This window comes from Epinephelus lanceolatus, chromosome 15, assembly GCF_041903045.1.
Source record: "Epinephelus lanceolatus isolate andai-2023 chromosome 15, ASM4190304v1, whole genome shotgun sequence".
Lineage (NCBI taxonomy): Eukaryota > Metazoa > Chordata > Actinopteri > Perciformes > Serranidae > Epinephelus > Epinephelus lanceolatus.
The window spans coordinates 5,703,565-5,730,834 of NC_135748.1; positions in this window are offsets into that span (position 1 = coordinate 5,703,565).

Consider the following 27,270-nt stretch of genomic DNA (forward strand, 5'->3'; position numbering starts at 1 on the left):
GACTCAATGACTCACATCCTTGAATTCCTTAGGAGGCATCACTTAACAACTTTTCCCCTGTGCAGAGGAAGATAACATTGAGGTACGCCACGCCAGGAAAAAAAAAAAAAAAGTATCAATATCAGGTAATAGCATGAGATTTTGCTGTTACTGAGCACTGTGGATAATTCTGTGATAACTATGCATTCCGCAGGTCTACACCAAAAAGGATGTTAACAACTCTGTTGAAATCAGCAGGGGGAGGCGTGTAGAAAAAAACTGTCCCTAAGTGCCTCCCCGTGCAGATTTTAACAGAGAACTGTTCAGAAGTTCAGGTCAAAAAGCACTCTGCAACTGAGTGGTCTGATTAATCAGGCTTTCCTCACAGACTGTTGCATGTTTTCCTATGAAAAGTAATGCACTGAAATTCATCCATCTCCCATGTATTTTGAAAGTCTGCAATCATGTGACCTCTGCGCTGATGTAAGTAAACAAGGAAGCAGTCACAAGTGACCTTGTAAGGAAGCACATTTGGGTGGTGGATGGGCCACAAAAAAATTGGACTTTCCTCAAGAACTTTCCCCCGGAGATGTGTTTGGAACTGAGTGAATTTCAGGTGAACTTTGAGTCATTTTAAGGTAAGTCCTTACCGTGTTTATTTTCCTAAATCCCAACCACAGTATTGTCTGAACCTTGTAGTGATAATATGTGATCAGTAGGCAATTTGAGGTGGGATGAGCAAGGGCATCCCTCTTGTTAAACCGCCACTCCCCTCATACTCCCTTTAGTAGCAGAAAAAACACATGGGCTCTGTGGTGGTGAGGTGGCAGGTGAGCAGGCCCTGCCTTTAGACCCTCTACGGCCAGGTCTGAGAGTATCCAATAATCCAGTAATATTTTCAGATGATTTCCTGATACTAATCGTTTTTCTTTTTTTCTTTTTTTTTTCCTCTGGCATGGCAGCAATACAATTCCATACTGTTCTGCTTAGGGCTAGGATATTCATAATATTTCAGTAAGCGTTGCATATGATTTCTTTTTTTGACCCTTTAACAAAGCATTGAATTGCCAACTTCAGAGGTATGGGAGGATGATCATGATTTTGATCCGGAGAGCAGCAAAAAAAACAAAAAAAAACTGAATGCTGTTATTCATTTAATCCATTTCACCATTGGATGTCTGCCTGTTTCACAGTTTCAGAAGAACACATAAAGGAACAAGATCAGTTCTGGTCTGGACTGGAAATTCTCCCACACAAACTGTCCCTGTAGTACTCAACACAAGTGTACTTCAAAGCTGCAACTAACTTTGAACAATTAACTGTCTCACTGAGATTTGACAACTATGGTGACTTTAAAGAACAGCTGCTAGGTGTATTATCTGTGAATAACTAACTAAACAAATGTATGTGATTACAGTAGATAATCATCAGTTGAAAACAATTGGTTAAAATGCTAAAGAGGGTAAACAAAAGCCATTTGAAGATCTTGTATTACTGTTGTTTAACTGATCCAGGATCCAAATTAAATGTGAACACAGCCATTTCATATTTCGCATGTAGCATGTTTAATTCTAACACATGATTCCAGCTTAGAACAGCAGGAGTTTGTTGTTATTTTATTGCTCTTTGCACTATGAATATTAATAGAAGTTTTTTGATCACTAGTGCTTTGTGCATTCCTAGCTTTTGTAATGCCTCTGTTTAGCTGATCAGGGATTAAAAGGGAGTCTAAAATGTGCAACAGACAATATGTCATGTTTGGTTTGTTGAGAAGTCGTGATTATGATGTGATAACATGATTAAACAACTGTCTTTTCCCCCATTTAGTTTATTGATCTTTGAACAAGAATTTATGCAATGAAACATGTTTGTGTCTATCATTTTTCTTATTTACTTCTATAAGACTATAAAAATTGGTTAGGTATTTTAAAAAGAATTAAACTGGTCATGTCTACCTGTGTGTGCATCCTGTAAAATTCACCTAAAGTCACAGTTAACGCCTATCCAAGGCATCCCCAGAGTAAACTGAAAGCTGTTCCATGTTTAGTATATGTACATGCATGGTTTTGTTAAAAAGGTAAAACTTGTTTTTTTTTTCAGAATCACTCTAAGTGCTCCTGTCATTTAGTGATATAACTTTCAACATACTGAAATTAAAGGTTTTCTTTTTTATCTTTGCCCGAATATTTTCTTGAAAACAGATTCTGCAGATGACTAGGACTGGGAGGTTTAGTCATTTCTTTTGTCTTGATGATGCAGCAAACAGGTTTTTGTGAGTAAAAGAATTCACAGCATGCGGTAAAGGCTACAAGAGCTCCAGTAAAGAAGGTTTACAGTGAAACTACATCTCTGGATGAACAAGCCCTCTATGAGGCATGAAAACACTACATATAACTATTTTATTGTGTTCATAAAAATACAGTTTTATATGCAGCTGCATGTGCAGCTGATTATAATTACACTTAGATTTAATGGGTCACCTATGATCCACTGACATGGAAGAGGCAGAGAGTAAAAAACACATCCCCACACTGCCTCAAGGAAACTGATGCATTTCAGCATCAACACGGTGATACAGACAGTGACTGCGCGAAAGCAACACTTTGGTGCACTCAGTTTCACTCTGTCAAAAAGAAATAGTGTTGAAATTGCAGCATGCATGATTTTCACACAAATACCCTGAGAAGTGCATTCACATTGTATTGACTGCTCTCTGAGAGGCCTGCACTGACATTGTTCACAGAAATCTGTATCTGATGATCCCTTTGTATTTTTCAAATATTACAGAATCTATTATAGATGTAAATTAATTTGCTGATTCTCACTGTTTTAGTATTTTCAGCAGTATGTTCAAACTATGTGAGATTAATGGCTCAGCAGTAGTGGTGTGCCATATCCAGTGTTGGGTTTTTCTCAAATTGTAATGTATTACAAATTACTGGTTACCTTCATTTGAACCTAACAAGTTACTTTACAATATTAGTCTCTGTGTAGAGTGATAAGTTACTTATTACATTACCTCTGTGTTACTTTGACTAAAATGAGCTCAGAAGAACTAATGTTCATTTTAAGAGGATGAGGGTCATGTTGTTTCAAAGCAGGTAATCAAAGCACAGAAGCTCCAGTTTATTACAGTTCATTTCAGATCCAGTGCTACAGGTCTGACCCATTCATGCATTTGCATACAGTGGTTACCACTTTGTATTAAAATTAAAAAAATTTTTAAAAAAGATACAGGATGATTAAATAGCCTAGACCTTTTAAAATAAACGAATAGCCTTGGACACAGGGAGGGTCAGGCAGAGGCTCAGCATCTGATAATTATGAGATATGGATAAATATGTGTGGGCCTATGATATAAAACACAATATACAAATGTTGAGGTTAGTACAACAAATGGATTGGCATGCCAGTCAGTCACTATGACTAGCATAAATTAAAACACTGAAGCTGGAAGAATCAACTCCTGGTTCCTTGTGTCCCGGTCAGCTACAGCAGCACTGGAGAGAGAGTTATGCTTAAGAACAGGACTGTGTGCCGGTGTTGTTCTACGGTTGTAGGGGGTGTGAATGGAAACATATCCAACATATACTAACATCACCCAGGCCAGATAAGACAAGACAAAACAAGTCGGGGGCCAGCTCCATATTCCTGCTGCTTTCAGGCAGCCTTAGGATGCAAAAGCAGAACGGGATATGTTGTAGACGTTATATTCATGGAAACACACTGAACACTATAGCACACAGTATGGCATCACCAGTGTTTGGGGTCATTACTAAAAAAAAGTAATGTATTACATATTACTTAGGAAAAGAAGTAATCCCTTACTTTACTTGATTACTCCCTGGAGAAAGTAATTAGTTACAATACTTGTTACATTACTAGTTACTCTGTAAAATTGTGCTTGTGTGTGCGCTTGCGCGAGACCGTGACACATGGGCATCGCGTTCATGTGTGTTCATGTGCTTTCGCTGGTCTTGCGCAAGCGCGCACACGTGAGCGCAGTACACAGAGAGGCAGTTAGAGCTACAGGCTACAGTGAGGCTAAAAACAGAGTTCAAATGACATTTTTCCAAACAACTTTTTATGTCGGGGCTTCAGGACACTTGGATCATTACGAACGAGAAGTATGGAGATATTTTGTGGTTTCAATTATGTGTTTTTGGACGTTTGAATCTGGGGCGCCTTAAGCTACCCCCTCTCCCCTGGGATCTCCATAGGTGTTGTGAGGACTCTAAAACTTCACCTGAGCCTCCCTTGGCATATGGGTGAGTAGATAATGGCTGAATTTTAATTTTTGGGTGCACTATCCCTTTAATTTCTACGCAGAACTTGTGCTTACTATTGCTTTGCAGTTTGCACATATTTTTTATTGCCACAATATAAAGAGCAGGGTCAGGGAGGAGACAGTGGACCAGAGGCCAGCAAGGATGATCAAGCAGGGTCTTCACAGGTGAGAAGAGATTGTAACTGGCTGAGAGAAAATATCTATAGCATAAGTGACTTTGAGGTTATTTTCCATAGCTATGTCACCACTACTATTCCTAATTCTATTTATAAATTTTGCTTTGCACATTTATTACCAATATTTTTGCAATAGATAGAAGAGGGACAGGGAGAAACCAGGCAGGTATTTGGCACTTAATTATCTGGCTACTTACCCTGTAGATGCTCGAGGGTCATTCTGTGTCAACTCAACCAGAGTTTGGCAGCTAAAACTTTAGATTTTGGTAGTATATAATTTTAAAGAACTAAAGTCGGTCCCCTGGTGCTGTACTGTGGCTGTTTGTGGTTATGTGGTTCTTTAGCTGCTAAGGAGAGGTGCAATCGAATGTGAGAGGATGATGAATCACTCAGTAGACCTCTGAACAATTTGTCCCCCTCACTTCTGAAATGATGGCTACGCCCCTGCTAAAATGATATGCTTCCTGTGTTGCATATCTGTCACCATCTTTACTACCACGTCAAGTTTCCAATGCATAGCACAGACATCACAGTGATAACTGCACAGTACTTTGTTAGAGAGAAGTGGACACCACTGCACATTTTTTGGCAAAGTCGTCTCACAATTTCATTTTATCCTCATTTGTCAACATGTCCTAATCAACAAGATGGGCTCCACCGCAATTTCCTTCAATCTTCAATATAATTTTAAACTCATTAGGCTGAAATGCCACTTTTCACTTTCCTTGTCATTTTCTCATTTCCTCATTTGTCCTGATGTCTCTGTGCAATATATTTTCTACTCTTTGACAGAGAATTTACACTTGCTGATGGAGGCTTCAAACAACAATATTAAGCTGATGACAGTGTGAAAGTTATTGTTATGCTGTTGATCCCAGTGAGGCAATTTATAAAATCCATCTCAACATTTGAGGCTAGATGCTCATTTGTGTTTACGAGCAGCAACTGTATTAAACCACAGCCAAAATCACTCAAAGTGCATAAGGTTGTACAATTTTTATCATAAAAAAGAGAGCAAGTGTTATGCTCTGATTGTCACTTAATATGATGAAACAGGCATTAAGTGCTGGGGTGCAGTCAGATTATCAAATTCAGCTGTGTGTTTCTGTTTTGTGTATGTGGCCTGAATATGTTGTCATTGTTGGTGATAACAAATAGAGAACCTACCATTCGAACTACACAGCAAAAAAAAAAAAAAAAAAATTGCTGTTTTTTTTCCCACCATGACTTTGTTGAAAGTGTAGACATCTAATTTTTATATAGTGTTAAAATAGTGGAGTGAGTTTGACATCTTGCAGCCTTCAGTATGCTGATCTGTGAACAAAGCTTGGACAGTGTCTCTCACTGTTTTCAACCCACTCACCAGAATAAATGTTGGCATTGAACATTTGAGATTTGTACATTATGTAGTTGAAAATATCATGTTTTGGCTTGAAATACCTGTGTGTGGTGACCCTATTCCTGCTGGAAACACAGTAATGTCTCAGTAAAAAACATTTGCATTTTGTGGCAACCAGGGACGAGCAACTAAAAAAACACCCATGTTTGGTAGATAAAAAGCTGCTGGAAACACAACAATGACTCGGTGGTCTTGAACAGTGGTCTGCAGCTAGGCAGGTGTCACGCCATTCACCATCTCCTCCACCTCCTGATGACAAAATCAGCTCATATACTATGTCACATTAGAAATGTTGATATGATATATACGAAACATGCAAAAGTAGCCTATGTATGGTTTAAAGAAACATCTTCTGGCAACTCTGCTCATCTTTTCCCCAGCTGTATGTCTGTTTTAATTATTGATTGAATCACAGATGCTGCATAGGACATGGCTGTCCAAGTACTTGTTTTCCTCTTCAAAAAGGCAAAGGACAGCTATACTGGGACTAAAATCAACTGATAGTATGATAGACGCCATCCTCTCTTCAGAGACAGTACATAAAACTGTAAGTTACTCTGTAAAACAGTGTGTCGATTGACTGAGATGAACACGGATGCTCCACATTTAAGAGGTCCTTTGTGTCCACAGCTGACGAATTTATTAACATGTCTTGCATGACATAGTATATGTATTTTTGTCATCCAGTAGAAAAGTAACTAAATATATTTAGTCAAGTATAATTTTGAGGTTCTTGCAAGTGGCAACCTCTGAGGCTGAAAAATGAAGCAAATGTGGAAGTGCCAAAAAAAAAAAAAAAAGGAACACTTGAGGCTGGCTCTTAAACAGAGTCAATCCCCATAGACACCTATGTTAAAATGCCCACCTTTACAGCAGGAATCAACATGTGTACAGCCTGGAACAAAAAACAGTTTTGGTCTCTATAGCTAATTCTATCTATCTATCTGTTTGTCTGCCTGTTTGTCTGGCTGTTAGATGGTAATGGTAAATGTGTCATGGTAATATAGCATGGTAATCACGTTTCAGTTGGACCACAGCTGCACAGTAGGGCCCTGCTCATCTCCCACTCGTTAGAGGTGATATTTGCAAAGCAACTTGGTTTTGAGGCCTGCCTCTATCATTGTGTTGTGGATGGAGGAGATACTCATTTATCTGTGAGAGTGAGTGTGTTCACACTCTCTCAGCAGCTGTCACAGGCCTAACTAGTCTTAATGCTCCCTCGTTCTACTGGAGATCACGGCAATTAAACCCCACTGAAAGGAGAGATTTGAGGGAGAAGCAGAAGGGCAAATAAACCGCAGTGAAACAGCACTGAGGCACATGCCAGCTAAAAGCAAAGGGGTCAGTAGGGAGTGCTCACAATCCACCATTCACAAATAATTAACCCTGTTTGTGAAACACTTAAATGTGGCTCGGCCATTGGAAAATATACATATTAAAGTTCCACCTTCTGCCTGAGGGTCCCTGCTGGTGAGGAATAAAAATAGTGAGAAAGCAGGAAATGGACTGTCAAGTGTGTGCTTGTAAGGGGCTGTGGAAGTGTGACATCTTAGTGCCACCTAGAGGAGCACCAGTGTACATTTCAGAGAGGGTGCCTGTAGTCATCAGTCAAGGAAGCAACTAGATATAAGAAATCTAATTATTGATATCCATTATTATCTAGTGTATCTGAAAGCTCAGAGTCATAACTATCCACCTCTCCAAGCATGAATGGATAATGAGACATTTGTCCCATGAACACAGACATGTAAAGAGCTCCCCAACAACCAGACTGAAACTGACGTGGCTTCACCATTAGTGGTCATATTTTAGTGTAACTCTGTCTCTGTTGCTGTTTTGCTTCACTTTATTTTCATTTAGCATCTTTTTATTATCGTTTTATTCCTACTAAGCACTAGAAGACTTCAATAAGACTTAGAAAATATTTTTTAAAGACTAAAGTCTGACTCCTTCTCATAAATAAAGGCAATCTGCATTTTTAGTCACACACTGTAGAATTTTGCAAAGACTGGGGATCTTGCAGGATCACTATTTACAAGATTTCCCACCCTGCTCGTGGTGGAAATCTTACTCCAAACTCCCTTTAACAATATGACATGTTATCAATTCCTTACTTGTCTACAAAAGCGCATAATTCTAGAGACACAAGATAAAAGGTGTCATATGTGGACAGTAGGCCTATTCCTGTCAATATGGTATCAATATAATCCAATATAAACTGTATTTGTGTACAAACTTCACATTTTAGATTTTTTTTTTCCTCAACTTGGTACCAGCCTCCGTTCATTAGCTATGCTATTTTAGTGGGAGGAGACTGTGGGAATTTGAGGTGTAGCATGAAGATTTCTCACTAAAATAAGTCATACACGCCAAATTAAACATCGACTCTTGTTCACTCCACAACTCCACCAGTCAATGTGTTCTCGTACTTCAGTTTATGTATCTATGAAAATGCACACTCAACAGGTTGTATGATATCCTTCCAGTGACATTAACCCAAATGTATTTAATCAACGTAAAGTTATGAAGGTTTTTAATATTTCCTCTAGGGATGTTACCACACAGAGTAAAAGGGGGAAATGATGGTGTGAAACAGCAGAGGCACTTTATCAACCCGCGGAGTACTGCCATTAGCATCAAGCTAGCAAACAATGTTATTTCTTCCTAATGGAGACAGACATAAAGTGATAACATTAACAAATAGCGGCGGGGCTTTTACTCACCACAACTGCAGAGGCTCCCAGCTTCATTTAAACAGACTACATTATAGACGGTCCATTATTTATTAATCCCCCTGTGTGTTTATATATTTACTATTTATCCGCTCCCATTGGCTTCATAAAGATAATGCATGCCGCCGTCATTTCAAACTCAACACTCCCTGAATTTGTTTCAAATTAAAAGCCCCTTATAACCTCGGCTGAGAGAATCCCTCCATTTTCTAAATAGGCTTTTATTGTGAAACATTTGCGGAGGAATCGGTGACTTGTATGTTTGCGTACGGTACTTCAAATGTTGCTCCTGCCATCTGCTGGCACTTTTTACGTTACTACAACATTTTGGCTGGCACATGAACAGACACAGAACATGACAAGAATAACCCAATGACATCATGCACGTCATGAAAGACGACCGGGGATAATTGGTGTGGACCATTGTGTAGCGTGTCATGTGTGTCAGCCAAGTCACAGCATGATTTTATGACTCCACAATCCTGTAATGTGACATAGTGACTTTCAGAACGGGCAGTAAAGTTGTGTAGTGTGTACCAGGCACAGGTACACTCGCTGGATAGTTGTGGGTGGTGGTCACGGAGATGGCTCATCAAATTTGAAGTGTTACCCCCTTCGCTGAGACTTTTTTTCTGCATTTTCTGCAGACAGGATGACTATCTTCAATTAGGTTCCGCTCAGCATCCTTATAAAAACCCAAAATACGTTCAGACTTCAGACTTTGTCCTTTTAGAGGGGGAAAAAATCCCTGGAGCACTGTCCGTGCGGATGCCTCCCGCCATGTTTTCAGAGGCCAAACATAACAAACTGTGCATACACGCCTGTGTCTGAGTACTGCTGCTGCTTTTCCAGGCATGAGCAGTATCAATGTGAGTTTTTCAAAGTGCAGTAATCAAACACGGTTTTAATGATAATTAAAATTTGAAACAGTAATACTAACCGTCAGGAATTTTACCGTGGTTTATCATTTTACTGGAGCCAAGACTAAAAACTTATGATAATATTAAACATGTTTGATTTTAGTTGGAAAGTCAAGAGGAAAAAAAAGCTGAACTGCACTGAAGAAAACCTCTCGTGACATTGAAAATTTGGTTTAAGGCTAGCATTAAATTAAATGTCTTTGGAGTGGTTTAGCACCTCTCTGTGCATCTCTTTGCGGTGGATTAATTTACTTTCCAACAAGATATGTCACTTCCAGTTCATGCTTTGGACAAGAGGTCCCCTGACCACTTGAACCGCTGTGCCTGGTAGGCATGTTCAGTAATCCATCCATGTCGCTAAGGCCTTATTTATTTCCCTCATTAGTACAGTCATAGATGCAGTTGGTGTTTCTTTCCTCACCAGTATGCATAGACAGTCAAAACTTCACTGTAAACAGTAACAATGTGAACTCCCCGAGGTAAACCATCCTCAGATATTATTCCTCTCTGTGATGTGATTTGTAATGGATGCTTACAGCAGAGATATTCTTAGGCCTGTCGTTAGCCTGTGTTGTCTAACAATGTGTTTTCTGCTTTGATTCCCCTGGAGACTCATTTGGACGGAGGGGATCGTACAGAATGCATTCGTCTCTCCTTCCTCACTTCACTGTGGTGGAATGAATTATTTTCTGCTTCTCTCTGAGCATCTGCTTTTGATATATTTCAGCAAGGCACTTACTTAACCTTCCTGATAGACATTTCAGATGGCTTTGTAAAGTTCTGACAGAAGTTTGGCTGTGTTTTATATTGATGCAACTATCTGGCTAAAACAATGGCAGTATTTATACATGTGTGTGTATATCTGGATTTATGTAAATACAGAGCAAAAACTTAAGCAACTAGAAACACAGAACTCAGCTTATTCTAATAAATAAGAGACACATGCTATGTTACTTATGCCAAGTCAGTTTTTCGAGCTCTTCAACACCAAAGCAGCATGGCTTGAAACGTGTCTATCTACAGAATATTAGGGACCCCTGCTGAGCTGCAGACCATTGTTCATCAACAAACAAAAAAAACAGCTGTTTCTTAGTGAGTCATCACTGTGCTTCTGGCAGCTTTTTAGCCACCAAATGTGGGTATTTTTAAACAATTTCATTGCTGTTTTTTCCCAGCTGAGATCATGCCACGAAAAGCAAATGTTTTTTATTCAGACATCGCTGCCTGTCCTGCCAGGATTGTAGCACAAAGGCAGTTGTTTTTGAGCTGCAAGTTCACCAAAAACCTTTGGTATAGTACATTTAGAAAACTAAGCAACCCATATGGACATGCACATAGACCTTAGATCTGATTAGATAAAAACTTACAGTTGCATGCAAAAGTTTGGGCACCCCCAGTCAAAATTGTGTTTACTGTGTAAAGCCAAGCAAGTAGAGGATAAACAGATTTCCAAAAGGCCAAAAAATTACTGATGACAAATTTCTTCAATATTTTACGCAAGATTTTTTATTTTTTTAAATATTTTTTTTTTGTTTTTTTTTTTTACACAGTTGCAAAATAACAAAAAAGGAAAAGGGCAAAAAGCAAAAGCTTACCCTGCATGGTCAGTACTTTGTAGCACCCCTTTTGGCAAGCCTCACAGCATATAACACCTTTTTGTAGCCAGTTAAGAGTCTTTCAGTTCTTGTTTGGTGGATTTTCAACCATTTGTCATTGCAAAAGGCTCCTAGCTCTGTGAGATTCTTAAGTCGTATGACACAGGACTTTCTCCCAGAACTTTCCCAAGGAGACTGGCATCCAGAATCGAACTTGGAGTCATTTTAAGGTATGTCCGCACCCAGCCTGTTCTCATTCAAAAGTTGGCATATTCTGCCGCTTTGTCAGTGATTTCAGTGTCAGACACCAACGGCAAACGCTAACTTTCACCATGGTATGATTCACCACAAGGCGGCATCAGTTTGTAATGCCACTTTGTTATGTTACCCTGCCAATCGCCTGAGAACACCTGTTGTGGTGTTATGATATACTGCTGGACAGCATCAGTTTGAAACACTGCCAGTAATGAGGTGACATAAGGAGCTGGAAAGTCCTCATAGGGCAGGTGGTAGGGGTGGTGGATTTGTCCAACAAACCCAAGACTTTCACCGGGGAGCTGCTGTCTGTTCCCGTATGAATCCATCCATCCATCCATTTTCATCCACTTATCCGAGGCTGGGTTGTGGGGGAAACAGGCCAAGCAAAGCACCCCAAACATCCCTCTCTCCAGCAACACTTTCTAGCTCCTCCTGAGGGACCCCAAGGCCAGATGAGATCTGTAATCCATCCAGCGTGCTTTGGGTCTGCCCCAGGGTCCGTGATCTCACTACCCAGAGCTCATGACCATAGATAAGGGTTGGAATGTAGATGGACCAGTAAATTGAAAGCTTCGCCTTCCAACTCAGCTCCCTCCTCACCACAACAGACCGGCGGAGTGCCTGCATCGCTGGAGAAGCCACGCCAAACCGCCAATCCATCTCATGCTCCATTCTACCCTCACTTGTGAACAAGACCCTGAGATACTTGAACTCCCTCGCATGAGGCAGTAACTCTCCCCCAACCAGTGGGCAATCCACTGTTTTCTGGCAGAGAACCATGGCCTCAGATAATTGGACAACCTTGGTGGAGGCCAACACCCATCAAGAACGTGTTTGACTTTACGCCTAGAATGCGGACACAGCTTTTACTTAGGTCGTACAAGGACCGCATTGGCTCCTAGCAGCAAGACCGTTACCCTATACTCCCACAGTATTCCCCACAAGACCCCCCAAGGGACGCCGTCGTAAGCCTTCTCCAAGTCCACAATGCATATGTAGACTGGAAGGCCAACTCTCACGACCCCTCCAGCAGCCTCGCAAGGGTAAAGAGCTCGTCCACTGTTTCATAGCCAGGACGGAACCCACATTGCTCCTCCTGAATCTGAGGTTCGACAATGGGTTGGAGCTACCTTTCCAGCACCCTGGAGTGAACTTTACCCGGGAGGCTGAGCAGTGTGATACCCTGAAAGTTGGGGCACACTGTCCGGTCCCCTTTTTTGAAAATGGGAACCGCCACTCCGGTCTGCCGCTCTGCAAGCACCGTCCCCAACCTCCAAGCAACACTGAAAAGGTATGTCAGCCAGGACAGACCAACAGTGTCCAAAGCCTTCAGCATCTCAGGGCGAATCTCATCCAAACTCGGCACCTTGCTGCTGGGGAGTTTTTTGACTACTTCAGCAACCTCTGCCAGGGATATGGGCGAGAGTTCCCCCGAGTCTTCAGGCTCTGCCTTCTCCACGGTGGATGTGACAGCCGGGTTCAGGAGGTCCTCAAAGTGGTCCTTCCAATGCCCAATGAGCAGTTCTCCCTCTCTGCTAAGCACAGCCTGAGACAAGCCCTATTTTCCCTTCCAGGGGCATCTTATGGTCTGCCAGAACTTCCTTGAGGCCAACCGAAAGTCCTTCTCCATAGCCTCCCTGAACTCCTCCCAAACCTGGGTTTTTGCTTCCTGTATGAATGTGGAGCCAAACCATGATGTTTTTTTCTGAACCTAACCACTTGATTTTGTTGCTTAAACCTAACCATATGCTTTTGTTGACATCCCAGTGTTGGTTGAGGCATCCCAGAGCGTCAACAACAGATACAGGAGGACACCTAGCGCGTAATGTATAGACATGAAAGTTCACTGACAAAGCGGCGATATGTGATGACTTGGGATGAGAACATATTGCCTCACCATGTTTCTTTTCTAAAACCTAACCTAGGTAACGTTACGGAACGTCATTCGTGGGGTGCTGATTTGTAGGATATTATATGAACTGGTGTGTGTGGATTTTCAAAGATACCATATGAACTGTTGTATGAGGATACATTGCATTTTTGCATTTCATATGTAGCTCATATGTTGAAACGTTTTGTTTCTTTGCATTTCAATTTTCAATTTTATGTTGTGAAGATGGTGTCGTTACTATGTGGGCAGAAATAACTCTTAGTTATGGTTGAGAAAACATCATGTTTTGGCTTAAAATATCAGGTTGGTCTCCACAAACACAGCTTGCCAAGTTTGTACGCCATCCACTATGTCCTGGTGAGGCTAGAAATCCATTTCCTTTGGCAGCACCAATAGTTAGAAATTTCCATTTCTAAATAAATTTTACCAAGTACATTGTTATAAAGTGTACTCAGCACAGAGTCTACCTTCTCCCCTAACAATGACACATTTCCATTTTGTATTTTGTAATCTCAAGACAAATGAAATTGCGAAATAAAAGAATAACAAGCAAAATCAGTGGTATATTGTAGTTCCATTTCCTACCTTTCTATTGTGAAGTGTGATTAACGTTTCAGCTTCTACAGCGGCTTGGTGAAGGACCATCTACTATAGCTCTCATTACGCTCTGTATCTGATGAATGCAATGGAAGCTGTTAGTTAGTTCTGGCACTTTGCTCACATATCAGGGTAATTCAAAACTTTTCATTGGCATGTGATGAATGAGATGTGACCTTAACTAATCTCCTGTGTTATATACACGTGGCTTTTTTGTGTGTGAGTGAGAAAGTGTTAAATCCCTTCAAAATGTTTTGGATACAAGTTAGACAGTTTAATGTGATTCGCTTTTGCTCTTCATTTGACATCAAACACATCTCAGTGACAACTGGAAATCCCTATTTTCCGTTTCAAATGCAGATTGTGTGAGAAATATCACTCACTCCCTGCTGTGAGTAGCCTGGAGAGATGTAACTGCACTGAGAAAAAAAAAAAGATCAGAGTGGGATAATAAGCGAAATATCCTACTCAACTACCTACACTTACTTCTTCACTGCACTCGTTTCATTGTTATAATAGTGTATGTGACTGTGAATGTTCTCTGTGTTTGTATGAATGGAAAATGAAAAGCTACCACGCTGTATTTCCGAAACTTAACATCCATTAGCAGGGGGTGTGTAAAATCAATGACATAAACTTGCTTCTTCATTGACAAATGTTTGCGGTAGAATGAGTTGACTGAAGAGCTCAGTGACTTGTCTTTTGGCATCGGTGTCTGACGCCAACCCTGGAAAAGACAACACTTACTGTGTTACTATGTCCGAAATCTAAGATGATCTTGTCTCATATCATGATATTGATATACTGTAATATCGTTATGTTGGCCAGCCCTAAGATAAAAGCAGCATTCACAGTTTTTAGAGTCAATCTGATACTTTTCATTTCACTGAGGACAACTACAACATGAAGTGAGTCAGTGATGGTTTCCGTAGCAACTAGTCGGCCATGTCCGCCTGTTACTGTAGCCTGTATAACAGATCCTGCTGTCTATGAATGCCACAGTTTGAGACATTTCTCCAGAGATCAAATTGTATTTTCTGTTGCTTTTTTTCCAGACTGAAAAAGTAACACTGCCTGTTTGTGGGTGGTTTCACAGGATTTTTTAAGGGTGCCTCTGGCAGATCTCTGCAACAAACCTATCAGAGACTAACGTGGTAAACATTGCAGTGATAACATGCCCTCTGGTTTTTGTTTATATCATAGATTAAATCAGTGAAATTACAGAGACCACAGAATTCACTTAATTGCTTTGAGTACAATAACACAACTTAACCCCCCCTCCCCCATCACTGTCATATCACACCTTAAATAATCTAATAATACTGCTACCCTTCTTATAGTGATATTAAAGTAAAATTATTACCAAAGTAGGCTGAACATTTTTAATCTGTTCATCTACATTTGATCTTAGTATTTTGATATTTAATCTCTATTTATTGAATTAAACAGATTTAGTATGATCATTTACTATGTTATCAGTTGATGTGTGACTGAATTGTTTTCATAGCTTCATTTTCTTCAAAGTCAGCTGCTGCCCTCTGCTGGTATACGTTATTCTGTACAACACAAGTCTGTAATCTGAAAAAGTCGTGCTGTATAGAGAATCACTTGTGACACCATATGGCCTTCAGCACCAACCTCTGCTGCTGAGATGCAGCAGAACAACTTCACTGCATAAAAATTGTCATGTCTCAAAGATCTGACATGTTTCTATGGTGACTGTACTCTTATTACTGTAAAACAAAATGCATCTCACTGCTGTTGGGTCAGCTGCTGATATGAATGTTTACATTCTGGACTGTTATTGGATGTAAATGACAGTATAATCACATCCCTAATACAGCCATCTCATAATTACCACTACAAAAGTTACACACAGTGGCACATCTTTTTTAACTTACATATCTATTAATTTGATTCAATACCCATACAGTGATGCAGACAAGGGCATCATTTCATTTGAACATTGCAGGGGTCATATATTAAGTTGGGGAGGTCTTCCCCAGGAAATTCTGAGCCTCTGACACTTCATTTCCTGCATTTTAGTACATTTTTCTGCGTGAATTTATGGTGGAAATGTCTTGATTTATGTAAAGGAAAACACAAAATTCAGGCTGCAGGTGACCTCCTACAAAGATGTTTTTTTTACAAGCCCTAAATGCAGGGCTTATTTTTATGACTTCATTAAAAAGTCACATGCTTATACTTAAAATTATCCTCAAAAAACACTTTAACTATTTCTAAAGAATCCAGCTGCAGCACCATGCTCCTTCTCTCGTCCTCTGCGCTCTTTAGCCCCCAGCATGTGCAGCACGAAAACCTCAACTCAGACTTGTTAAAAAAATTATCAGAAGTACAGCATACAAGACTTAGACCTTATTTCAAATTAAGGTTGGTCTTTAAAGATAAGTGAAAGTGTGAAGGTAATTCGGCATCTGTCTCCCCTTGCACCGGGCAGTTGGTAAACTGGAATCAGGCAGAGAGTTGGAGGGAGATGGTATGATTTTAAGCCAGACTAGCTTACTTGTTGTTGAGCTTAATAGTGGGTTATTGTCTACATTAGTCCAGCTGTATCGAGATGTTAAAAAAGTGGTTTACTCTCACAACAGTTACAAACAATGCCAAGGCTTAGGGCAAACACTATCGTTAGCTGGCTGTACATGAAGGCAGTTCAGGAACACGTGGATGCTGCTCTGCAGGGAGCTCGATTTATGTTCATTAACTTGGCTGTGACAACAAGGGAGGTTGCAGAGAGAGGGGCAGGGGCTCCTGCAGTCTCACAGAATTAAAACCCAAATGCGGTTGTCGGGCATACAACACGGATTTAATTGAGAGTTGATGTCATGGACCAAATTTAAAAACTAAAACATAAAATTAGGAGAAAAAAAAAAAAAACAAATCTTGCAATAAGGGCACTTATCTCGATAGAGGGCAATAGGGCAGGTGCTTGAGCACCACCTGGGGTTTATCCGTGCACGTGCTTGACTGTATTGATGTAATTTCTGCATTTGGGTCAATTTATGCCAGTCACATGCATTGTGTCTTTTCCAAATTCACTTTCATTTTCACAGGAATTGTACAGTTTCTGCTTGCTACATGCATGCAGTCTTATTCAAAATAAACTAATAAATGTTGGGAAAACACTTTTTTTTACCTAATTTCCTTAAGTTTAGGCAACAAAAGCATGTGGTTAGGGAAAAAAAAACACATTATGTGCTGAATCCAAATGTCAGGACTTCACCACACTTTGCGGGCACATTCACAAGAAGTGCTGAGGGCTGTCCAAATCTACAATGTAACCAGTCCACAAGGGGCCTCAAGTGGACTTTCTGCAGACTTCCAGAGAGTCCACTTGGGGTGCAGACTTTATCTGACTTCAGTGATGTAATAAAAACAAAAGCCTATTAAAATGCTACTTGAATTGTGTAGTATGTATGGGCTGTACAGGGAATCACAACTCAGCCCTGCAGCCCAAAACATTTCCTAACTGTACTGGCTTGTAGCTACATCGCCTAAGCAACAGTGGATGGAGTTTAACCAAGGGACTGTTAGACTACAACTTGACAAAACAATTATACAACGGTATAGGAAACAAGCAAACATCTTCTACAGTGGAGTTGCTTGCTGTCAGGCAGCTAAACGTTGTACAGCTACGGTACTTGGATACAAATATGGAAAATGAGCTAAAGAGAACATTTGAAGAGCTACATGATGATGTCGAGTCTGTCGCCCACCGCAGACATTGTCTGTCCTCAACAAAGCTTCCTTGGGATAACAATGGATATCACGTCACTGGATATAATGTTACTGGGACTAAAAATCTACAGAAGCACTACCGCTTAATGTAACATTACAGCACTGTGGTGAGACCAGCAGGTCGACAGTGACTTCAGAGATGGTGAGAGACGTGTTTCATTAAGACGCTCTGGTAAGAATTGTTCACATACCTCTATCTGACTTGACTATCTTTTATTGTTTAGGGCTAAAATGTTTTAGTGAAAGCGAACTTTAGTTTGTGAAGGAATACTGCATGCTGCGAGCCGTTTTAAAACCTGGCCAAAAATAACAGTGTAACGCAGCGTTTGGTAACGGTAACTGAGTTACTGAATTTCAAAGCTAACACATTAGAGTATTAGTTACTGCCAAAACTAACGGCGTTACTGTAACACGTTACTAATAACGCGTTACTGCCCAACACTGCCCACAAATGACGTTGTATCCTTAACATACAGTTACGCAATTCAGGTAAAGTTATGGAGGTTAGGTTTAGGCAATAAAAGTTACTGGAGTTAGGTTTAGAAAAAAGAACATGGTGAGGACCTTAAAATGACTCAAAGTTCACTTCAAGTTCACATGGATTTGAACATGCGACTCCAGGGAACAGTCCCAGGCAAAAGTCATTTTTTTTGTGCAAGTGGCTTACGAAATTGTAAGCTTTTATACTAGTGCAGTGATGTGCCTTTGTGGCTCTGCAGTTACACCTCAAAAACACTAGTTGGCAGTGGAGTTTCTATGAAGTGTTAAGTTTGACTGATTCGAAACACAACCTAAAACGCAAATTAAACATGGCTGAATAGCAACAAGATAATACACATGTAGGCTACACAAATTGACTTTATTATAACTCAAGATTCACGATCAAACACTTGTCTTTTGTTTGTCTTGTCATTTTCCCCACAAATACAACATACAGCATTATTAGCAGAAGCCTATGGCATTTTACATTGTATAAATTAGCCAAGCAGCTACCAGAGTTTTCTTCTACTCATATGAAGTCAGGGACAACAGCAACATTTAACAAGGTAACATTACAAAATTTGGCTCAATTACAGTTCACAAGGTTCGCCAACAAAACAGATTGTATTGTAATGTATTTCCAAACAAATACAACATGCTGACATTTTCATGCATAAGCCTATGACATTTTACATTGCATATATTAGCCTAGCAGTAAGCAAAGTTTTCCACTCATATGAGGTCAGGACAGGGCTGTCGCAACCAAACAGGCAAACTAGGCAATTGCCTAGGGCCCAGAGCTGGAAGGGGACCCCCAGAGACGGCTGACATTGGTCCATATCAATGACAATATGATGGAACCCCTATAGACACTGCAACAACGACAACACGTTGGAATCCCCTCTAATGGGGCCCCCTACTAGCTGCTGTTTGCGAGTGGCTAAGTAGGGTGACCAGACGTCCCGCATTGTGCGGGACTGCACAGAATTTCTGTCTCTTTTCATGCGTCACGCAAATTGAGACCATGTCCCGCATGATTGGTTGCCACCCACGCTAGCATTGTTGGAGTACTGTAGTACTACGGTATCTCACGGTACCACTACTGTAGGATAAGTTCAAAGTCCAATTGCAAGAGAGTGAGTGTCCATGTGGCGTCCAATAACGGCGCGCTCTGGCCACCTGGCACTCAATATGCTGCTGCAGTGGTTTGTATCCAGTGACATTTCAGGTATTAGCTGAGCTGGTGAGTATCTTTAAGCAGTGAAAGTTATTTTACTTATAGGTTAGATTTGTTTATATATGCTACGGTGATTTTCCACAGAACTCTACGGTGCTAGCATTTTACTCGCATTTGCGACTAAAAATAGTTTCAATCATTCAGGAGCACGCTGTGCGAGTACAGATTTCAACCCGCAGCAGAAACGAAAGGCGAATCATGCCGGTTGTGGGTTGAACAGGGGTCACAGATGCCATATTCCTGTCAAATACGGCGCAAGATAACGGCTTACCGGCGACGGAGAAGTCTGGCTCCAGGTCCAATAATTTCCTCTTTGTTGATTTCATGACTGCCCAGAAATACCTGAACAGCCGAGCCGTGGCGGTACACAGGTATGTGGGGGGGGCTCCAAGGTGCCACTTGCCTGGGGCCCCCAGTGTCTTGAAACAGCCCTGGGTCAGGATAAATCACACAACGGAATTTAAGTGTGGAGGCTTTTTTGTCTCTACAGTTTATTGTTTCTTATCTGTGAAATAAAAGTAAATAAAAGCCATGTTTCCACTGAGCAAAATGGTTTTTAACTAACAAAAACAAACAGGAGGTCTGCATCGCTGTGACATGCAGTTACATTTCTGGAGAAGTCCATGTCAGGCTATGGTGTACGGCATCGATTTGATGCAAAAGTATAAATCCCACTTTAGATTTTAAGTACTAAGGAAAACCACCAACAAAAAATTATTTTGTTTGCTCTGCGACTAATGACTGGTGTTGCTTTGTTGCTGTTTGTCACTGTGTCACACTTTCGAACTGACCCATTGACCTGCAGCTGTTAATCTCAATGCCATATTTCATATCCTGCTTGTTAACGTCATAGTGAGGTATGTGTATGTATATGTAGGGTTTGGCGTGGGGTGGGGGGGGTTACAGCGACATATGTGCCCCCTCAGCGACCATGTCACAATTTATTATGTGCCATTTTTCTTCAAGCCATGCCACGTTTACGGCATCTGCCACAGTGGTGACTGGCCAGGCTTAAAGAGTATTATCAGGAGAATAGTTTTGCATATATTACAGGGTTAAGTGCAAACCAATCTGCTTTATCCAAACACAGCAATCCAAACAGAGCGCCGGGCCTGGGAGACTGATGAGTAACACACTCGGCCAGGGCCCCAGCAACCCCTGACCCCCCTTTTCCACCTTCCCATCACACACTGAGCTCACACTGATTGGCTCTGATTGCTTGTATAAAACACAGTGCTGACTTTTTGATTATATTACATATGGTCACGCATGGATTGGTGCCCCGTGCTGCAGAACTCCAGATTACTGCAAGGACACACTGAGGGAAAAAGAGTGAGCGGCGGTGATTGTAATGACTCCAGGAAATATGTAACGCACTGGGATTGTCTCTGGTGTTCATGACACAAGTGTATTTTGTCCCTTTTTGCTGGTGGTTTGCAGCTTGTGAGGCCCAGAGCTGATCCTGACCAAACGTAACCCCCCTCACAGGTTACCGCGGGTTCACCGGTGTCGCATGTCAGGAACTTGCATTGTGGGTGAAGTGGCACAGGAGGGCTTCCAAAACAGACTTTCAGCAGGTCAGAGGGAAATTGTTTTGGCGTTTTAAATGGAACACCTCCGTAAGCAATCCACGCTGACCTCTCATGTGCCTGCCTATCCTCTCAGTGGAGATAGAAGGCTTGGGGTTTGCGGTCGGGGCGTCAGCCCAGAGGGAGCACAGCAGATAGGGTCTAATCCGCGAAGCCCTCGGCCAAAGCTGATTTCCCATGTAGCCCCATCAGCTTGAATTACAGATTTAAAGGACAGGACCCTTCTTGTATCACTTGCCTTTTCACCTCTTTCAGCTCTGTTATTTCCCGGTTTTAGCATTCTCTATCCAACAAGAAATCACGGACGTCTCAAGTTACAGCTGCAGACTGAGCACAAAGACTTGTGGGACTTTCAAAAGTTGTTTTGAGGGGGATGAATTGTGTTAGTGTGAAGCACTGCAGCAAAATCACTGTTCGCAACACACAATTTAAAGGTTGTCTCACACAGATAAAAACTAAACGTATTTTCTGACCTTCCTCTGGTGGTGAAGATTGTTTCGGTGTTATATGTCCAGGATTTAAAATTTCTGTCTTAAAATCAATTTAGCAGCAGCATCTCAGTGTCCTTGTTGAAGGTTCATTCTTGATCTTGGAGACAACAGTTGTCAAAACAATCCCACAGCAAGGTCCATTTAGTAGCTCTTCTGGAGCTTTCAATACAAATTCCTTTTTTTCTGAGCACCTTGAGTTGAACTTTAGTGGTCCCAGTTATTCCTGGACAGAGGGCTAGGTAATATGGCCTATAAATAATATATTCCAAGCCATATTGCAATACATGATATTTAGCTTAATATTTTAAAATCTCCCCTGAACTCCTGTTGACTACTAAAATACTTAACTACTGTTATCATAAAGTTAAATAAAGTACTGTTATGATATATTTAAAATACTTTTATAAAAAGTTAAACTACTGTTTATGCTCTATGTACAGTGACCTTGAGTGTCCTGAAAAGTGCTGATAAATAAAATGCATTATTATTATTATTATTATTATTATTATTATTACTAAAGTTAAATAAAAATACTTTTATTAAAAAGTTAAATAAAGTACTGTTATGATATAGTTAAAATACTTAAAAAAGGTTAAAGTACTGTTATAGTATAGTTAAATGACAAATTAAGTACTATTGTAATAAGGTTAAATGAAATACTTTTATAAAAGAAGTTAAAGTACTGTCATAATAAAGTTCATTAAAGTACTGTTATAATAAAGTTAAATTAGATATTGGTATAATGAAATTAAATAAAATACTTTCATAAAAAATTTAAAGCACTGTTACAATAAAGTCAAATAAAGTACTGTTGTAATAAGATTAAATGGAATACTTTAATTAGAAAAATTTAAGTTATGTTATATTAAAGTTGAATAGAATACTTTTATTTAAAAAACTTGAAGTACTGTTACAATAAAGTTAACTCAAGTACTGTTATAATAAAGTTAAAGTAGTGTTATAATAGAGTTAAATTAAGTACTGTTATAATAAGGTTAAATAAAATACTTTTATAAAAAGTAAAGTGCTGTTACAATTATGTCAAATAAAACACTTTTATAAAAAAATTTAAGGTACTGTTAAAATCAAGTTAAAAAAATATTTTATAAATAAATTAAAGAAGATTTATAATAGGCTAAAGTTAATTAAAGTACTGTTATAAAAGATAAAGTACTGTTATAATTAAATTAAATAAAGTTCTGTTATTATCAAGTTACACAGCTACTTTTATAAAAATTCAAAGTACTGTTACAATAAAATACTGTTATAATAAAGTTAAATAAAATATTTTTATGAAAAGTTGAAGTACTGTTACAATAATGTAAGTTTCCTAAAGTACTGTGACAGTAAAGTTAAATGAAATATTTTTACAAAAAGTTAAAGTACTGTTATAATAAAGTTAAATAAAATACTTTTATAAAAAAAATATAAAGTACTGTTATAATAAAGGAAAATAAAGTATTGTTATAATAATGATGAATAAAATATTTTTTACAAAATCTTTAAAATACTGTTACACTAAAGTTAAAGTACTGTTAAATAAAGTTAAATAAAATACTGTTATTAAAAAAAATTGAGGTACTGTTATAATAAAGTCAAATAAAATATTTTTATAAAAAAGTTAAAGTACTGTTAAAATTAAATGAAGTACTGTTATAATAGAAAGATATGTTCATAAAAATAGTGTGACAATTCATACTCGATGTTTGCGATGTAGTTTTACAGGGCAACATTTTTTGCATCCAAATGGAACCAACCATGATACACCAATGTCAACTGTTTTCATTGGAACTAACTTATTTCTGGGGGGTACAGCAATGTGGTATTGTATTGTAGTTTCAAGTGACAAATTAAAAAAAAAAAAGAATGATCAAAATATGCGCAGCAGAGGCCAAAATGTCCTGATGTGCAAGTCAAACGCCCAAGACACTGGCTCCTACATTTCCCATAATGCAACTTAATTGTTATACAGAGATACAGATGCAGATGAAACAGAACAGGATGCAGCAGAATATGACAGATGGATTCTCTGCAGGATGTCAGTGCAAGTGGAAAAAAGCTGGATATTAACACTTTGCTAAAAAATGAATAAGGAAATAAGAAGTTAACTGTCAAGAGTGTTTGTGTTGGAACAAAGCTTGCTCTTATAACATGTACTTGTAATGATGGTCAGTGGAGTTGACACACAAAACACTAACACACACACACACACATACACACATACTGACACACACTCACACTCAGTGAGTCAAAACCAACAGCTGCAGAAACAACTGATTCTTGTATTTGATTGAATTCATATTGGAAGTTGAATATATGGCATCACGCCTAAGCACTGAATGTCTTTTACAGAATTATGTGGTTCAGGAATTTTCTTGCAACAAGTTAAAATCAACATGCTTCATCTTAAACAATAACGACATCATTTCACTTCTACTGAAAAACAACAACAAAAAAAAAAGCTCATTTGAATCAATCGTTTACTTAAAGTTGAAGTAAGAACAACTAACTCTTTGGCTTCTTTTGACATCTATAAACAGTTTCAAAATTCAAGACGGACCTTGAGTTTTAAAATAAAGTGTTATTTATTTAATCTGTGTTGGTTTGGAGCTGTATTAAATACAACGTTTCATTGCTGAAGTTTTATATTTAATGTTGAAGAACTTGCCCTGTTTACAGTGATGTTTACAGTGGCACAACTATCATGTTTGGTGGCCAGCTGTCTCCTTTCATTCATACACTACAACTGGATATAATATTATGATGTCTTCAATAAAGCATCACACAGTTTTTGTATGGCTGGTTACTGTGCAAGCAGAGCAGAGTGTAAGAGGTCCCAGTCCAGCTGAGCAGAATGCACATGTGGTTACTTGCTTCTCCTAAACAATCACTGTAGGCATTCTGAAAACACATCTGTAACTGCTGTTACTGTCACCATGTGTGATTTAATCCTTTCACAGGCCCCAGGGCTTGGCTTAGCCCGTCAGCATATATCCCACACCACAGCGAATCATTTACCTCTGCATATAATGATGCTGCTAACAACCGTACTGTACATTTATTCACTTCATTTATACTTCATATCATCTTTCAAATGCCACAAACATCCCTCAAACACTATCAGCAATACAACAGATAACACCAGATGCATTGGAAGGCGTAGAAACAGTCTAGCATATCAATGCCATAACAACAAGCATTCATATTAAACGCTGGTTTACCCTTTAAAGTTTCTATGCCTAGTTTGTTTGGCAGAAAAATTCCTCATTAACTCCTTGAAGTCCAGTTCCCAAGGACTTATTCAATAAAGACTCCACTCTCAATGGACAAAAAATGGAAAACAGTGGATTGGCCCCTCTGGTTTTGGAGTTGCAGCCTCAAGTGAGGGTTTTGTTCACGAGTGAGGGTAAAATGAAGCATGAGATGGATTGGCAGTTTGGTGAAGCATCTGCAGTGATGCGGGCACTGTGTTGGACCATTGTGGTGAAGAGGGAGCTTTCAGTTAACTGGTTCAACTATGTCCCAACCCTTTCTTGTGGTCATGAGAGGTTGTGGATACAAGTGGCCTAAATGAGTTTCCTCCGTTGGGTGGCTGGGCTCAGTCTTAGAAATAGGGCAAGGACCTTGGGCATCTGTAGAAAGCTTGCAGGAGCCGCTGCTCCTTCACGTCAAAGAGGGGTCAGCTGATTAGGATGCTTCCTGGGTGCCTATCATTAGAGGTGTTCCAGGCATGTCCAACTGGTGGGAGGCCCCAGGGCAGACCTAAAACACGCTGGAGGGATTATATATCTCATCTGGCCTGGGCATGCCTCAGGATACTCTAGGAGGAAATGGAAAGTGTTGCTGGGGAGAGGGGTCTCTGGAATACTTTGCTCAGCCTGCTGCCCCTGCAGCCTGGCTTCTGATGACAAAAAAAATGGATGGATCTCAATTGACGAGTGTCAGATGGCTCAGTCTCTCCTGATGCACGTCTTTGATTGATGATTATATTGGTGCTCTGACACAGACAAGTTAGCATCAGTGTTGAGTAATAATGAGTCGTGTAACAAATTATTAAGAACCTTTGTACAATGTATGTACAATGTATACAATGTAATGTTTGTACAATGACCAAACCAAAACTCTAATCTCTATGACTGATTGTCCATCTTTCAGACAGATCTTTGGAAAAATACCAGTTACAGGCAACAGAAGAGCCTCAGGTAAAAAAACAATCTATGTAGCCTCATTACTCATTAAACATTTGAAAACTGGCATTTTGCTATATCTGCTAGTCTGCTTCTTGGCTAATGCGGGAGCATATCTATGTTCCCATGGTTCTATGTTTCCAAGGTCCTATGTTTCCAGGGCCTCACATTTTCAAGGTCTTGTGTTTTCAGGGCCCTATGTTCCCAAGGCCCTATGTTAGTTAGTTAGTTCATTAGTTAGTTAGTAAGTTAGTTAGTTCATTTATTTAGTCTTTCGGAAATTCTTTTTGTGTCTGTGGCATCGTCAGAAAAATACATAAGAAACATTACAATTAAGGACAAACATTAGACAACCATAAAACAAGTACAACCACAACAACAAGAGCAAGACATAACAAGACAGCATTAAACAACAGTGCTTTACACCAGCATCACCAACAATCAAAAATTAAGAAACCTACCATAGTGTGCACCTTGTATCACAATCACAATTTGTTCAGCAGAGCTATACTGGAAGGTATGAAAAATTTCCAGGCACGAGAAGTGCGCAGAGACGGCACTCTGTACCTCCGTCCTGATGGTAACAACTCATATTCACCATGGAGAGGGTGAGATACATCACCTAAGATTGAACGTCCCTTCTCCACTACTCTGGACTCACAAAGTTGTGTCATGCTGCGTTGTTGTTGACCTGCAATCTTGCTAGACATGTTAACAATCTTGTTAAGTTTGTTCCTGTTTCCTACAGACAGTGAGAAAAACCAAGCAATAAAGCAGATGGTTAAGATACTCTCCACAAATGAACGATAAAAGAGAACCAGTATTTGTTTGTCCACTCCAAACTGTCGGAGCTTCCGCATAAAGTAAAGTCTTTGCTGTCCTTTCCTATAGATGGCGGCTGTATTTGAGTCCCATGACAGTTGTTTATCGATTACTGTCCCTAGATATTTATATTCATTGACAACTTCAATACTTTCACCATTAATAACTACATGTTGGTGTGTGTCTCTGCTCAGTCTGAAATCAAAAATAAAATGTTTTCTTGGTATTCAGCTGAAGAAAACTAGCATGACACCAATTAACAAAATCATTCACACATCCCCAACACATCCCCACACATCCATGTTTCCGGGGTCTTATGGTCCCAGGTTCCCAGGGTCCTTTGTTTCCAAAATCCTATATTTCCAAAGCCAAATGTTTCCAGGGCCCTATGGTCCCAAAATCCTATGTTTCCAGGGCCCCATGTTCCCAGGGTCCGGTGTTGCCAAGGTTCTATGTTTCCTGGACCCTACGTTTCCAAGATCCTTTGTTTCCAGGGCCCTAAGTTTCTATAGTCCTATCTTCCCAAGGTTCTGTGTTTCCAGTAGAGATCGACCGATTTATCGTCCAGCTGATATATCGGGCCTTTAACTTTATTTGGGTTTTTTAAAGGTGTCGGCATTGGCTGACACCTGGGAGCATTTGGCCGATTTATTTTTTATTTTTTCCGGGGCCTGATTTACAGGCATATGCTTTCCCCTCCCCTGCTCGGTGCCTAGGTTACAGCCTACTCTCTTTCTCTCTGTTGTCTCCCTCCCTCCTGTTTGTGTGTTCGTGTGTCTGTAACCCCCGTTACTAGATTTGTGAACTAGATTTTACACAGGCAAATGTTAGAGCTAGGCTAGAGAGCTAGCCTCATGGAGTTTGTCAATATGC